This window comes from Strongylocentrotus purpuratus, unplaced genomic scaffold (assembly GCF_000002235.5).
Source record: "Strongylocentrotus purpuratus isolate Spur 01 unplaced genomic scaffold, Spur_5.0 spur5_scaffold_8, whole genome shotgun sequence".
Classification (NCBI taxonomy): domain Eukaryota; kingdom Metazoa; phylum Echinodermata; class Echinoidea; order Camarodonta; family Strongylocentrotidae; genus Strongylocentrotus; species Strongylocentrotus purpuratus.
In genome coordinates, this window is record NW_022145614.1 from 11,814,103 (window position 1) to 11,829,863 (window position 15,761).

A 15,761-nucleotide genomic window follows, 5' to 3' on the forward strand; every position below is an offset into this window, starting at 1 on the left:
ATAGGTCCCCTAGTTGATAAGCATAGTAGCATATACATGATTTAGCAGTCACGCAAAACACACATTGGCAAATCATTGTTCAATAAAATCTGAGAATTATACTATTATTTATCTAGATCTAGTATTTTTAAATTATTTTTAAAATAATTCCATAAATTCCGGATAAAAAAAAAATATTCCACCTTTATGAGCGACAGTGTAGGAGGCTGCCCCCAAAAAAGAAGTGGGCGGGGACGCTAAACATGTATATTCTTTTTACATGGCCTAAACGACAAGGTATCAGATATCCATTGTTTTGACATTCCTTTTCCCTTAGATATAAACACGCAAAATCATGCATTTCGTGAGAAATTATATGCGCGAGAAATATACTGGGCGAATTGTCTGTAGGGCGAATTTAATCTGACCAAGATTTTGGCCGATTCGAATTGCATGCACACTCGTACTCATGGTCATATGAGTATCCGAGTACTGCTGTTTTGTGCTGTTGTGCTGATTGCTAGCTTAGCTTTGGTAAGAAATCGGTTGTTGCTATTGTATTACTTTATCGTGAATCCTTTCTTATTAGTTTGTTGGAGATTTTGCGTTATCGCATAAGTGTGTGAGTGTATTAAACTTTTAAAGGCATTGACTTTGTTTATATCTATAATAATGTTTGCAGTTACAAATCAAGTCTGAGATGCGATACATCTTACGTATACATGTATAGCCTAGGGTCTACGTGTAATATCATCAGCTCAGCGAGTGTGATTGTGATTGAATTTTGAAGCCCTACGAAAAACAAAAAGGAAGTGTTTCAAAAAAGTGAAAATCTTTGACTCAGTTTGACTTTGAGTGACCGGTTTTACCATACTCATTTCCCCCAATAGACCGTAGACCTAGTCTAGATCTAGTTCTAGATCTAGGTCAGTGTTGTTATAAATTAAAAACCGTAAGTCCGTAGGGATCTAGGCCTAGTACTATACTACTACTAGATCTAGATACTAGATCTATCTGACTATAGGCCTAGATTAGGGAGGCCAATGCCCGGGCGTAAGGCTTCTACGCCTACGATTTGTGCGCTCGTCGTCCAACTCCAAGTCAGAAAATTACCAGAAGAAAAAAAAAGGGGAAAAAAAAGAAAACAAATATCTAGGGTCTATGGAATAAAATGTATAACAAATACACAATTAAACACTCCACAACATACCTATAATCACGGATCTGTAACGATCTTTCACCATTTATTGACGATCTTGCAGATTTTGACGTATTTTGATCCAATAATTGGGCTAGCAGACGAAAAAAACGGACGCACAAGAGAAACTAGAGGGTGATGAGGTTAGCTCACTAAAATCCTTCTCAATGACTGAAGGTAGATCCTAAAAATATGGAACCAATTTAATATCAAAGAACTTTTGAAAGAGATTAACATATCAGATGTGCACAAATGTCACTTTTAACAACTAGAAAATATAACGAAAAAAGATTATATCTTTTTAATTGCAGATTTTTACAAACTGCACATTCGAAGGTAGATAGAGTACGATGTTTTTGTCAATCTTGCGTTGGTTTGAGCCCCATACTAGCTAGAGCCATCTCAAATTGAGAAGGAAAATTGTGAACAGAGACCTCATTGTTTGAGCCCCAAATAGAAGTCTTGCGACATCATAATATGAATATTTATGAGCTTCGGTCTCATCGCGCGCAAAACAAATTTGACGTAGTCTCACACATAGTACCTTTTTCTCAGCACTAGACACCAGTGTCGTGCAGTAATGTATGAGAAGTGTAAAAAAAGACATTTCAGTAAAAAAAAAAAAAGTCTACGTGAGCAGTCTATACTCCAATTGAGAAGTGTAATGAATGCCATGATTTGAGCGTGTGTGTTTTAGTGTATGATATCATCATATGGTTAGTGAGAGAGAGAGAGAGAGAGGGAGAGAAATATCTCCGTAAGTAGTACACGTCTATCAATGCGTGCAGTCATATTTGATTCCGTATTGTGATCGCTGCATGCAAGTGCAAGTTGGATTTATCGATCGATGATAATGCAGTGTCAGATCTTTACTGATGTCTGAGGAAATAGTAATTGGAATACATCACAAAACTAAGGTAGGCCTATTTATTTATTTAATTTTTAATTACTTTCTTAATTTACAATGAGTGGCTTTCGAGCTTTCTCTCCATTATGTTTTGACCCTCCATGCCATGGCTAGCATGGTCGATCGCGGCTTGCATGCAATTACCGTACCTGGCCTGCAGTACTGTGTCGGTGTGTGCGACTAATTCAAGGCTAGCCGGTGATGATGAATGTACTTTCGCGCGAAGTTTTGAACTTGTTGTCCGGGCAATGACCATGATGACACGCCCATTCCCTCGGGCCTGTCTAATTCTCAACGTAATTGAAATTGATTGTTTCAAGGCTCTTACGTACGGCCAGGCGTAGAAGGAACCTCATAGGAACTAGCTGGATATCTCCTATTTTATGGAACTTCTGGAGTCGGCAGATGGGTGAGTTTTCTTAGTGAAAGAAAATGCTTTCTTTTAATGTTTGTTTTATTATAAACAAATTAGTAATTAAAAAGTTAGATTTGGGCATTGGCCTCCCTACCTAGATCATAGATCTAGACTAGACCTAGATCTAGTCTAGATCTATTAATTTCTAATTCCAATCATAAATATCTTGATAGTTGATAATTAGACAGGTCACAGCTGACAGGCGATCGGCTTGTAAAAGTCATGGGATAATAATTATCGCCTCGCCAAAGAAGGAGGGGATCTAGACCCCTGTATTAATATGCTGCTCGATGCCCTTCCTTCTTTGTGCCGTAACAAATCTGGTTTAAAATAAATAACTTTAGTAATGTTTGACGGATTTTAATGAAATTTGATATGAAGGTAAATGGTAGATCTATAAAAACACAGCATAAGGTCAATTTCGGAGTTTGTAGGTCAAAGGTCATGGCTCATTAAATATGCGAATCTGGTTTCTATTCGATAACTTTAGTAATGTTTGACGGATTTTAATGAAATTTGATAGGAAGGTACATGGTTTAAAAACATAGCATAAGTTCAATTTTGGAGTATGTAGGTCAAAGGTCATAGCTCATTAAATATGCGAATCTGGTTTCTGTTTGATAACTTTAGTATTATTTGATGGATTTTCATGAAATTCGATATGAAGGTACATAGTATAAAAACACAGCATAAGTTCAATTTCCGAGTATGTAGGTCAAAGGTCATATAGCTCATTAAATATGCGAATCTGGTTTAAAATCAATAACTTTAGTAATGTTTGACCAATTTTAATGAAATTTGATATGAAGGTAAATGGTATAAAAACACAGCATAAATTCAATTTCGGAGTATGTAGGTCAAAGGTCATGGCTCATTAAATATGCGAATCTGGTTTCCGATCGATAACTTTAGTAATGTTTGACAGATTTTAATCAAATTTGATATGAAGGTACATGCTATCAAAATACAGCATAAGTTCAGTTTCGGAGTATGTAGGTCAAAGGTCATAGCTCATTAAATGTGCAAATCTGGTTTCTATTCGATAACTTTAGTAATGTTTGACGGATTTTAATGAAATTTGATAGGAAGGTACATGGTATAAAAGGCAAGTTCAGACTAGTCTCGGAAAAATGCGCAGTGCTCGTCGTTAGCTGTAATGCGTATCAGAACAAACCCAAACAAAGACGTGATCGTAACGAGAAAAAAATCATTAAAAACTACGAGAGCACAATTGGAAAGACAACTACTCAAAATTATCGTAAGCAGATACATAACTTGGAGGAAGAATACAATAGTTGTCCAAGAAAAGCCACATAAATAGTGATATTTAAGGAGTTACTACAGGTACAATCATTATCCGAATGGGCCTGCTGATATGTCAGAATTACACGTGTTTAAATTGAACACGAGGCTATAGAAACCAAATACCGCCCTCTACGGTGAAAAGCAGTATAACAAAGGATTCTAGTATTTGCAGCAGGCGATAAAAATGTACCCAGTTACTCCTCGATTATCACAATTTCTGTGGCATTTCTTGGGCGATTATTGAATTCTTTGTCCAAGTTATGTACCCGATTATGGTAATTTTGAGCAGTAGTTGTCTTTCCAATTGCGCTCTCGTAGTTTTTAATGATTTTTTTCTCGTTCGTTACGATCACGTCTTTGTTTGGGTTCGTTCTGGCACGCATTACAGCTAACGACGAGCACTGCGCATTTTTCCGAGACTAGTCTGAACTTGCCTTGCAACAGCTATCCGTATCGAAACTTCGTGATTACCAAGTAATTTTCAGCTTTTAAAAAAAAGCATGCGATGTTTAAAATAAGAGATAAATATTTATTTTGTCTTTAAAAAATTATATGATCGGTATATTGTAAAGAAGAATTTTTTAGAAAGCTGTTTTATTATTCTAACATTCATATTTTTTTACCAGATTTATTCAACCTGCATAAATCAAAATGGCGGCTGGAACGTTGTCATTCTATTTTTGCCCCAGTTTTTTTACTTTTAGAGGCACGATAATGGCACTAAACATCGCCAATCATGGATGAAAATAATGTCAAATGGAAGAATATACCGATCTGAGCCGAGGTATGCATTAGTTAATTGATTTGATTGATAAAAAAGGTCACTTTTAAGGGACATACTGATGATAATAATCATGATATGCGCTTTTTATAGAGGCAAGTGACAAATCCTGCGAGCTGATTTCGGGACACCGGGTCCCGATAGGTGCAAGGCCGTCGGGACCCGGTTTATGAAAATCCCGACATGACTCAGGCCTAATCAAAACACGGCCTAAGTTTGATTTCCCAGTATATAGGTCAAAGGTCATAGCTCATTAAATATGCGAATCTGGTTTCTGAAATTGATAACTTTAGTAATGTTTGACGGATTTTAATCAAATTTGATATGAAAGTACATGGCATCAAAACATGGCCTAAGTTTGATTTCCCAGTATGTACCCTGCGAGGGGATGCTATGCTTTGCGTTGACTTGTTTTATTTATGTCATTTAGCATTATGAATGAGGGCTCATTATTTGTATTTATTGTAATATATTCATATTGGTATTTTATTAAATGTAATTTTTTTGTTTTTTTTGTTTGTATTTTAGGTTACTGAGAGTTCAAGAGTTGCAGAAAGTAAGTTGATATGCTTAGAAAGGCTGAAGTCAAGTAGTTTTTAAATTAAAGCTATGACGGAATGAAACAGATCCGCATAATTGGGAACAATTGAATGCAGAATACGAAAGCTATGGCTTTTAGAAATTGTCTATATAACTTTTTGGACACTACCAAGTTACTTTTAATTATGTCAGTAAAGGTATAGACCAGTTTTGGAAACGCCCCCCTCTCAAAAAATGAAATGGTACCTTTTATTACCAATCATGTGAAAGAATATGTTTTGACTAATACCTGATGATACAAATTTTGATACTAATTGATATATTTGGTAAATTATATCTATCCGGAGTGGATAGATATCGCGCATGTGTCGCATAGTCCCATATACATCTTTCTGTGTACAGTGCTTGTAACTTTACCATGACTGGGTCAAATTTCTCATCATTTTGATGATCCACAACCTTTCAGTACACACCAATACTTACCGTATATGCTAGATGATCAACCTTTTGTGATCGATTCCACAACGTTTCCGAAAAAGTTTGTTTAAACACCTAGTGCAAATGATAGATGTATTTTGATTTTAGTCCAATGCAATACATATAGTACAGGTGACCTTGCCTAAGTCGAACTTGGATAAGTCAAAAATTGCTATGGTTGAACGTCTACACGTAGCCCATCCTGTTTTGTCCCATTATTTTATAACCCTCCTAAATCAAAATTTGTCTAAGTCAAAGCTATTTTATGGGTCCCAAAAGATTTGAGTTAGGCCATTAATTTTTGTTTACATGTTTAGCGTCCCAATGCAATCGCATGACCAAAACTGGTCTTTACCTTTAAAGGTACTATGTCCCATTTGCAGGCCAACAAAATGAGAAGGCTACATTCGAACGGCATTTGAAAGATAATACTAATTTAGAAGTTCCCTAAAAAAAAAGGGGGGGGGGGGCTTGAAAATGTCTTTAAGTTGGAAAATAACGACTATTAGTTGTCGAATCGACTTAAGAACTATAGAGCCAGTAAGTAATGGTCTTATTTTCAGACCATTGTACCGAATGGTCGTACATTTTATGCTGCGCAAAGATTCAATCAGTTTAATTTTGGCCATTACAAGCAGAAGTGGGATATTGATGTTGACAAATGTTCATATACCCTTTACAGCTCATTTTATGTACATGTATGTTATTACCAAAGAAGAAAAAAGCCAGTGAGTCACTCAATAGTGTCTGACAGGGAAGCTAGTATAGCAAGTAAACGGGTTTCTTTGCATAATATGAATATTAGGACACTGCTAATGTTTAAATTTGACAGATAGGACATACATGACATATTCATAATTTCTGCAAAGTTCTACATAATTTGATGTTGGCTGCAAAAGGGACCGACATAGTATCTTTAAGCATTGGATGAGGGCTCACTATTTGTATTTATTTGTGTAATATATTCATATTGGTATTTCATGAAATGCAATTGTTTTTTTCTTTTCTTTTTTTCTTTCAGGTTATTGACTGTTTTCAGAGTTGCAGAGAGTTGCAGAGAGTTGCAGAGAGTAAGTTGATCTGCTTAAGAAGGCTGAAGTCAAGTAGTTTTTAAATTAAAGCTACAATGGAATGAAACAGATCTGCATAATTGGGAACATAATTGAACGCGGAATAGGAAAGCTATGGCTTAATGAAATTTCTATATAACATTTTTGACACTTCCGTAGGTATGCAACATAATTTTGTGGACAATTCATAATACTCTTCCATTGGGTGTAGCCAAAATTTGAAGAGAATCCATAGTGAATTATGTAAGGAGTTGATAAAGAAGAAAAAGTTTTTTTCATTGAACACCTAGTGCAAACGTATAGATGTATTTTGATTTTAGTCCAATGCAAAACATATAGTACAGGTGACCTTGCCTAAGTCGAACTGGGATAAGTCAAAAATTGCTATGGTTGAATGTCTACACGTAGCCCATCCTGTTTTGTCCCATTATTTTATAACCCTCCTAAATCAAAATTTGTCTAAGTCAAAGCTATTTTATGGGTCCCAAAAGATTTGAGTTAGGCCATTAATTTTTGTTTACATGTTTAGCGTCCCAATGCAATCGCATGACCAAAACTGGTCTTTACCTTTAAAGGTACTATGTCCCATTTGCAGGCCAACAAAATGAGGAGGTTACATTCCAACGGCATTTGAAAGATAATACTAATTTAGAACTTCCCTAAAAAAAAGGGGGGGGGGCTTGAAAATGTCTTTAAGTTGGAAAATAACAACTATTAGTTGTCGAATCGACTTAAGAACTATAGAGCCAGTAAGTAATGGTCTTATTTTCAGACCATTGTACCGAATGGTCGTACATTTTATGCTGCGCAAAGATTCAATCAGTTTAATTTTGGCCATTACAAGCAGAAGTGGGATATTGATGTTGACAAATGTTCATATACCCTTTACAGCTCATTTTATGTACATGTATGTTATTACCAAAGAAGAAAAAAGCCAGTGAGTCACTCAATAGTGTCTGACAGTGAAGCTAGTCTAGCAAGTAAACCGGTTTCTTTGCATAATATGAATATTAGGACACTGCTAATGTTTAAATTTGACAGATAGGACATACATGACATATTCATAATTTCTGCAAAGTTCTTCAGAATTTGATGTTGGCTGCAAAAGGGACATAGTATCTTTAAGCATTGGATGAGGGCTCACTATTTGTATTTGCGTTGCCAATTTGAGGATCCCCATAGAAAGTACAACAAGTGTTTTCAAACTTTCATAACTCTCTTATTTTATAGCCGATTTTGATGAAACTTTTTTGAAATTGCTTCTCTCATATTACTCTTTCGTATGAGATGATTTTCTCCTTGGGTTTTGGTTTCCTTTTAGTTTTTGTGAGCAGATTTTTTACATTTAGGGTGTTTTATCACTATGACTATATGACTATGACTTTATTTTGGTCTCGGGATGCTCCACTGAGACTATCTTCTGGTTCCGCAAATCCCGGCTTGCCTTAATAGACCGCTGGCACCCGCGCCCGCACTAGTGGTGACGATAAATTGTGCACTGCATTTAATAGATGCACACAACACAGCGCTGTTGCAAAAGCGATAGTGGCTGGTCTTCTTACTTACGAAAATGCCAGATTACAAGTACTTAACATCTAAGCACACTTTCCAGCATCGCTCTAATTAAAGTAAGTATATTCTAGATTCTAATCTATAATCCATATTAATTCATAAACTTCATAATATGGTACAAACGAGCCCTTATCAGGGCTTTTCAATCATGTAAAAAGTGAATGGGGCTGGATCTGGCACATATCTATGTTGACTTAAAGGGGAAGTCTATTTTGAAGCAATAGTGATTTAATAATTAAGTCATTCTCATTTCAATAGATACGAGCTCCTTGATGATTTCTCAAGAATTGCCCAGACGTGTCTATTGAATTTAATTAATTTTTTTTTCTATTCCTTTCTGTCTTTTGCAGGACCGAGGGTGGTACACTCCAAAGAACTCTCCAAAGAACTCTCCAAAGAACTCTCCAAAGAACTCTCCAAAGAACTCTCCAAAGAACTCTCCAAAGAACTCTCCAAAGAACTCTCCAAAGAACTCTCCAAAGAACTCTCCAAAGAACTCTCCAAAGAACTTGAACTTGCACTTGAACTTACACTTGAACTTACACTTGAACTTGCACTTGAACTTGCACTTGAACTTACACTTGAACTTGCACTTGAACTATCTTGAACTATCTTGAACTATCTTGAACTATCTTGAACTATCTTGAACTATTTTGAACTATCTTGAACTATTTTGAACTAAAGAACTTCCAAAGAACTTGCACTTGAACTTGTATTTGAACTAGCACTTGAACTTGAACTATCTTGAACCTTGAATCTGAAACATACATACTGAATGAAACTTGAATCTGGAAATCTTGAATCGAATCAAAACTGGAACAGAATATTTCTAAAGATTGTATTGCCATTTTTAGAAGACATAATTATTGTCAATTATAAAGAAATTATTGGTAGTTTCTAGAAGGAATTAAAAGTAAACTGAAATAAAAAGAAGAACAATAGAGGGAAAGGAATCTAACTCTAATTCCTGGAACTTGATAAGACCATACTTACAGTTGAAAGCAGTAATATTGTAAATCTTGGGAAAGAAAAAAAAGAGGTATACATTTTAAAGAGTAAAGTAGATTGGAAAAGTAGTCGTTCAAGATAAATATTGGAAGTTTGAAGGACTGTATTGCCATTTTAGAAGACATAATTATTGTCAATTACAAAGAAATTATTAGCAGTTTCTAGAAGGAATTAAAAGTAAACTGCAATAATAAAAGAAGAATAATAGAGGAACAGGAATCTAATTCTAATTCCTGGAACTTGATAAGACCATAATTACAGTTGAAAGCAGTAATATTGTAAATCTTGGGAAAGAAAAAAAGAGGTATACATTTTAAAGAGTAAAGTAGATTGGAAAGTAGTCGTTGAAGATAATATTGGAAGTTTTAAGGACTGTATTTTAGAAGACAAAATTGCTGTCAATTAGAAAAAAAATCTGGGCAGTTTCTAGAAGGAATTAAAAGCAAAGTGAAATAAAAAGAAGAACAATAGAGAAAAAGCAATCTAATTCTAATTCCTAGAACTTGATAAGACCTCTATTAGAATTCAAAACAGTAGTATTAGTAATCTTGGGAAAGTAAAAAGAGCGTATACACAGCAAAGAATAAAGAAGATTGAACAAAATAGTGTGAAGAAGGCAATATTGCAAGTTTGAAAGACTGTATTGCCATTTTAGAAGACATAATTACTGTAAATTAGAAAGAAATATTTGGCAGTTTCTAAAAGGAATTAAAAACAAACTGAAATAAAAAGAAGAACAATAGCAAGAAAGCAATTTAATTCTAATTCCTAGAACTTGATAAGACCATAATCACACAAAATTTGTGTCAATATATAGAGTCCTAGAAAAGTGAGCGTTGTTGATTGTAAAGAGAAAAGGAAAGAAATCCTTCGATATATAGTGTTCAGAATTTTAAAAATAAAAGTAAGCTTGATTGTAGAGAGAGTAAGAAAGAAGATTGGGTCAGGATAAATATATAGTTTTAGAAATATAAGTGAGGTTGATTGATTTGAGAAAGAATAAGAAAGATATTTTGATCAGGATATAAAGTGAACCTGTTTGCAGAGAGAGAGTAACAAAGAAATTAGCAATTTGGGAACTTATATAGGCCTACAATACATTTAGGCTATTAATGACCTACTCATAATTTTAATAAAAAACGCCATCTTGAGACAAAAACATTATAGCTCCTTAACACAGTACAAGCTAGTGTATATAAAGCTAGGCTATTGAAATACCATAGAGTTTAATATCAGTAAGGATTAGTTTTTCATAATTCACAATAGGAATATTTAAATAAAAGACTATTGGAGTAAGGAATATATACAGAACATTATATATCAAAGTTACAGAACCGTTAATTGTAGACTTGTAATTATTAACCAGAACTGTTGCAAGTATATAAGCAAAATTTACCATGATGGATACAATTGAATTTAAGAAAACACTTGATGAAATCATGAATATACTGACTAGTTGTGCATTGGTGACCAACCCAGATCTTAATGAATGCTGTATCTGTAACAATGAAATCAAAGAAAATGAAAGTGATGCAAGATGTGACTGTTGTAGTAAGCATTTTCATGTGACATGTATGGGATTCCCTTGTGAAGACAGACTGAGTGACCTGACATTGATCTGGATTTGTTCATTTTGTGGCAATAACAACATGGCTCATCGCATGTTTGATCAAGTATGCATCCCTTCTCATTTCAATAGATACGAACTTCTTGGTGATCATGATGAACACTGTTACTTGGATTTGAACCAATCAAGGACCCTATCAAGTACGACCAACAAAAGAAAATGTGGCAGATCAAAGAAGAGGTATGGTAAAAAGGGAAAGAAAACCAATCGATTGAGAGGAACACAACATCATATAACTGACAGGCAAACAAATGAGTCTGATAGACATAATCCTTTGGCTATGGAAAATCCATCCCAAATAGAACACGAAGAGATGCAAAATGAAAAATTTGAGGATGACTGGGTAATTGTGAAATCAAGGAAGACGAAATGGGTGGAGAAACTAAAATCAAGAAAATTGTATCCCAAATCAATAGATGATCATCAAACAGACAGGAAAATCAGAAGAAAATCAGTGAATGGCAAAGTCTTAGAACCTGGTGTAACTTACATCGGCAAAGCAATGAAGACATTCTATGAAAGCCATAGCAGGAAAAAAAAGGAAGACCGAAAGAAAGTTGATTGTAAAGAAAAGAAGGTGAAATCCGAGAAAAAAGATATCAGTGTTCAATCTTACACAGAAACTCTTTTAGGTTTATATGCCTACAGTGTGCAGTCCCCACATGCAATGAAGTTGTATAATGACATGTGTGTGCAAAGTGAAACGGCACAAACACGATCCTGGGCAGACATAGCAAGCAATTTGCCAACTCAATCTAGAACAGATACATGTGTTGATATCGATGTATGTACTTGTAATCTTTTTGAACAGATCAAGGATTTGCGAAAGTACAGAGTTCATGCTGGTGGCAAGAAAAAAGAAGCAAAGAACAAGAAAGGTCGAGCAAGGAACAAGAAAGGTCAGTCTTCCAAAGGGAAAAAAGGTACTGATGGAAATCACTCTTCTGATAAATCGGAGATTAGATTTGACAAAGATGAAGGAATAGAATTAGCAGTAAAGAATGAGAAGCAAGATACAAAGATATCGATGAATGCAGGTGACCAAGGACTTGATACAAATACATGTAAAAATGATACACACTCAGACCAGTATATTTGCAATATGAAAGACAACAAAGGTTCAGATGGAGTTGTGCAGGACGATTCAAAGAATAATCTGTTGAAATCAAATTTTGATGAAAATGGGGAAATTGAAACGGACGATGATAGTGGCAGTGATGTTCATATACCAGTGAAACGTTCGTGTGCAAGAAATTGTATAGAATCTGATAGTGATACAGACACAAGTCCTGGATGTGATTTATTCGATAGAAGTGTTTTACCAGAACACAATATGCCTTTGAATGTTTGTGATAGACCAAAAGATATGCCCAGAAATGAACCAGTAGACAATGTCTGTGAATCGGTATTGGAAAATGATGATATGATGAAAAATGATTTTTCAGATGTTTCAGATGGTGTACAAGAAGATGCAGTGTTTGACAATGACCTGGAGAATAGAAGCTTTGATACAGTAAAAGATGGTACAGACAATGATACTGATATGTCATTTAATGATCATGCTCATTCAAGGAATCCTTTAGAATCTTCTTCAGATTCAAATATCAAAGATGAAGACATTGAAAAGGCAATAGATGCTAATATGTACACATGTACTGATGAAACAGAAAAAGAAGTTGAATTTGTAGCAGATCTTGGATTACGTGACAGACCTGATAAAGATTTCAAATTTGTACCCCTCCAGAATAATGACAAACGGAACATTTGTTCAAAACTGAATATCAGATATATAGGCAAAGGCTGTGATTCAAGGTTAGATAGAAATAGCTGTATTGGAGTTCCTTTACAGAGTAAACAAATTACTGGTGATGGCAATTGTTTCTTTCGTGCAATTTCCTATGTAATTTCTGGAACTGAGCGTAATCATGCAATTCTAAGAAATGCCACTGTGAAACATTTATTGCAAACCAAGGACATGTTTAGTAATACATTGAGCCAAGAATATAGAACAGTCAGAGGATATGTTTTGAAACGTAGAATAAAGGAAGACGGAACGTGGGCTACAGACACTGAAATTAGCGCTTTAGCAAATTTAATCGATACTGATATTTATTCATACAATGACCAAGTACCATGTTGGCAATTGTTCTCTGCAAAGAAACCTGGAAGAATAAATATTGTAACATCTGATAAGGGAATTTATATACTGTACACAGGAAATGTTCATTTTAATGTTGTTGAATCTGTAGATTTTGGCAATTTCAATTCATTGGAACAGACAAGAACAACTAAAGAAGATAGAACGTCAAAGAGAACTCTGCCATTTCCATCAATTCAGGCTGATGTTAAAGTAAAGCATGTGTTGAAGAAGTGTAGATCCAAGTCGCAGATAGAGGAAGAAATTGATGAAGTAGTGGATAAGTCTCCTGAAACATTTCAAAACCATGTTGATCCAAAGGGAAAAAAACGTAGGCTCACGTTGGAGACTGGTACGATAAATCACGATGAGAGGAAAGGTACTGCAAATCTTTTGGACATGACATATGAACAGTGTGCAAGTAATCAGTCTGAATCAGTCGTTCACAACGAACGTAACACCAAGGACGAAACCCTTGAAAGTGATCACAAAGACAAATGCACGAGAGTTGATACACAAATAACGCTTGTTGCCCAAGGGACATTCAATCAAGGTGATACAAGATTTGGTGACTTAAGTGGAAAGCAGTGTGTTACCAATTCACTTTCTGCACTGTTGTATAGCAAGGTAAAAAATGCCAATGATTGGAAAAGTACAGATCTAGACAGGATTTTGAATAACGGTAATGAATTATATTGTTACATACGGCGATCCACTTCACTCGACAACCAATACTTATTGATATCTGATCTATTTGAATATTTGGATGCGTACAATGAATTGTTTAACATAGTATGCCGTGAACCAGTCACTGGATTGTTAGATGGAGATGAATTGATATTGGCCCAGTCTCTTTCGATGACATTGAAGCAAGCACTCGAAAAAGAACTCTGTACTGATTCTGATGCATGTTTTGTGACATTTGCTAGAAGTACTTTCATTGTATTATCTGGTCAAGATGGTTTCTTTATATTTGATTCACATTCCAGAAGCAGTCGAGGTTTCCTGAGTTGTAACGGACACAGTGTTGTACTTCGTACTCAAAGCTGGCAAGGTGTGTACAAGCATTGCATGAGGTTAGCAAAATCAATGGGATGCCCCCTGCACACCGAATATGAAGTAACTAGTGTGTGTGCTAAAGCAACTTCCGGTAAGAATGAAACCTTGAAAGGCTATCCACAGTTACAGGATTTTGTTTGTAATCCAATTCCTTCGTCAAATACGCACAGTGAAAGTCAGTCTGGAAGCTCTGGATGTTCCATACATTGTGAAAGCTTTGATGAAGTTCAAATATTGGATGAGAGTGTTTCCCCACAAAAGATGATTGATAACCCAAATGTATTTGTCTTCCCTGAAGAAGCAAATGAAACGATCATTCATGATGTACATTATAACGGTCAGGAATTAAAACTGAAGAGTGTGACAATTACCTTAACCAAACTAAAAGAACCACAGCTGAATAATAGTTGTCTTCTGAAAGGAAATGACTCCATAAAAACAGAATATGAAAATGAACATAAGGGAGACTCAAAAAATTGTACTAAATGTGAAAATGACTCTGATAGATTGAATTTAGTGACGAAAGTTCAGAATTCCAACTCTATCTTAAGCAGAAAACGAAAATGGAGTAATCTCGAAAGCGATGCAAAAGTTGATGTTGACCTTGGCAAGGAAATTCGAAAATCCAAATGGGTGAAAATGAATGAGAACGACGGCTTAAGAATTGATGCGAGCAAATGTGCTGATAGTAATGACGAATTAATAATAATTGGAGAAGTTCATGTTAGAAATGTAGACCCAGGAAAAAAAAAACGTAAAAACAGAGAAAGTTCCAATCAAATTAGGAAGCGCAAGAGACAGCAAATGAGAGAAAAACGAGCCCTGGCCAAAGATGAAATCATTAAGAAAAAGGAAAAGTGTCTACACAATGCGCAAATGAGGAAAAATAAGTCGAAGAATAAATATCGAAATGATTTAACCTACAAAATCAAAAAAATAAATGAAGTAAAACAAAGACAAAAAGAGAATTACAACACTGATTTATCACACAAAATAAAGCAAGGAGCTTATGTCAAACAAAGGCAAAAAGAAATGTATAAAGAGGATTCAAATTTCAGGAACATACAGCTAAATATTATGAAAACCAAATATCATTCTGATTTACATTATAAAAAGAAAATTTTGTATAGAAATAAACAGAAATATTTGATAAATGAAGGATTCAAAGAAAATGTTAAAACAGTTATGAGGACTAAAATGAAAAATAAATATTGGAACAATGAACATTTCAGACGAATGCATAAAAGTAAAATAAGAAGTAAATATTCGAACAATGAACATTTCAGACAAATGCATAAAAACAAAATAAGAAGTAAATATTTGAACAATGAACATTTCAGACGAATGCATAAATGTAAAATAAGAAGTAAATATTCGAACAATGAACATTTCAGACAAATGCATAAAAACAAAATAAGAAGTAAATATTCGAACAATGAACATTTCAGACAAATGCATAAAAACAAAATAAGAAGTAAATATTCAAACAATGAAAATTTCAAGGAAAAACAACAAGATACCATGAAAATATTGTCAAAAATTAGATACAAAGGTAAAGAATTTAAGGAAAAGAAATTGATGAGCTTAAAAATGAAATATAAAAGAATTGAAAAATATAGGCAAAATGTAATAAAACAAAATCGAAAAAGGTTTGCACTTCGAACAGTAAAATTGTCAGAGTTTGAT

The 15,761-nt window shown here is 34.6% G+C and overlaps 1 long non-coding RNA gene across 2 annotated transcripts; it reads left to right on the plus strand.

Moving 5' to 3' along the window:
* The first annotated feature begins 228 nt into the window (after positions 1-228).
* Positions 229-8,628, plus strand: LOC105439074. 2 transcript variants are annotated; one of them, XR_004062317.1, is made up of 4 exons: positions 229-513; positions 5,114-5,141; positions 6,624-6,672; positions 8,595-8,628. It is a non-coding gene; the product is annotated as an uncharacterized LOC105439074 (long non-coding RNA). The 2 variants fall into 2 exon arrangements; XR_004062316.1 differs by lacking the exon at positions 8,595-8,628 and having other exon boundaries at positions 238-513; positions 6,624-6,934.
* The last annotated feature ends 7,133 nt before the right edge of the window (positions 8,629-15,761 follow it).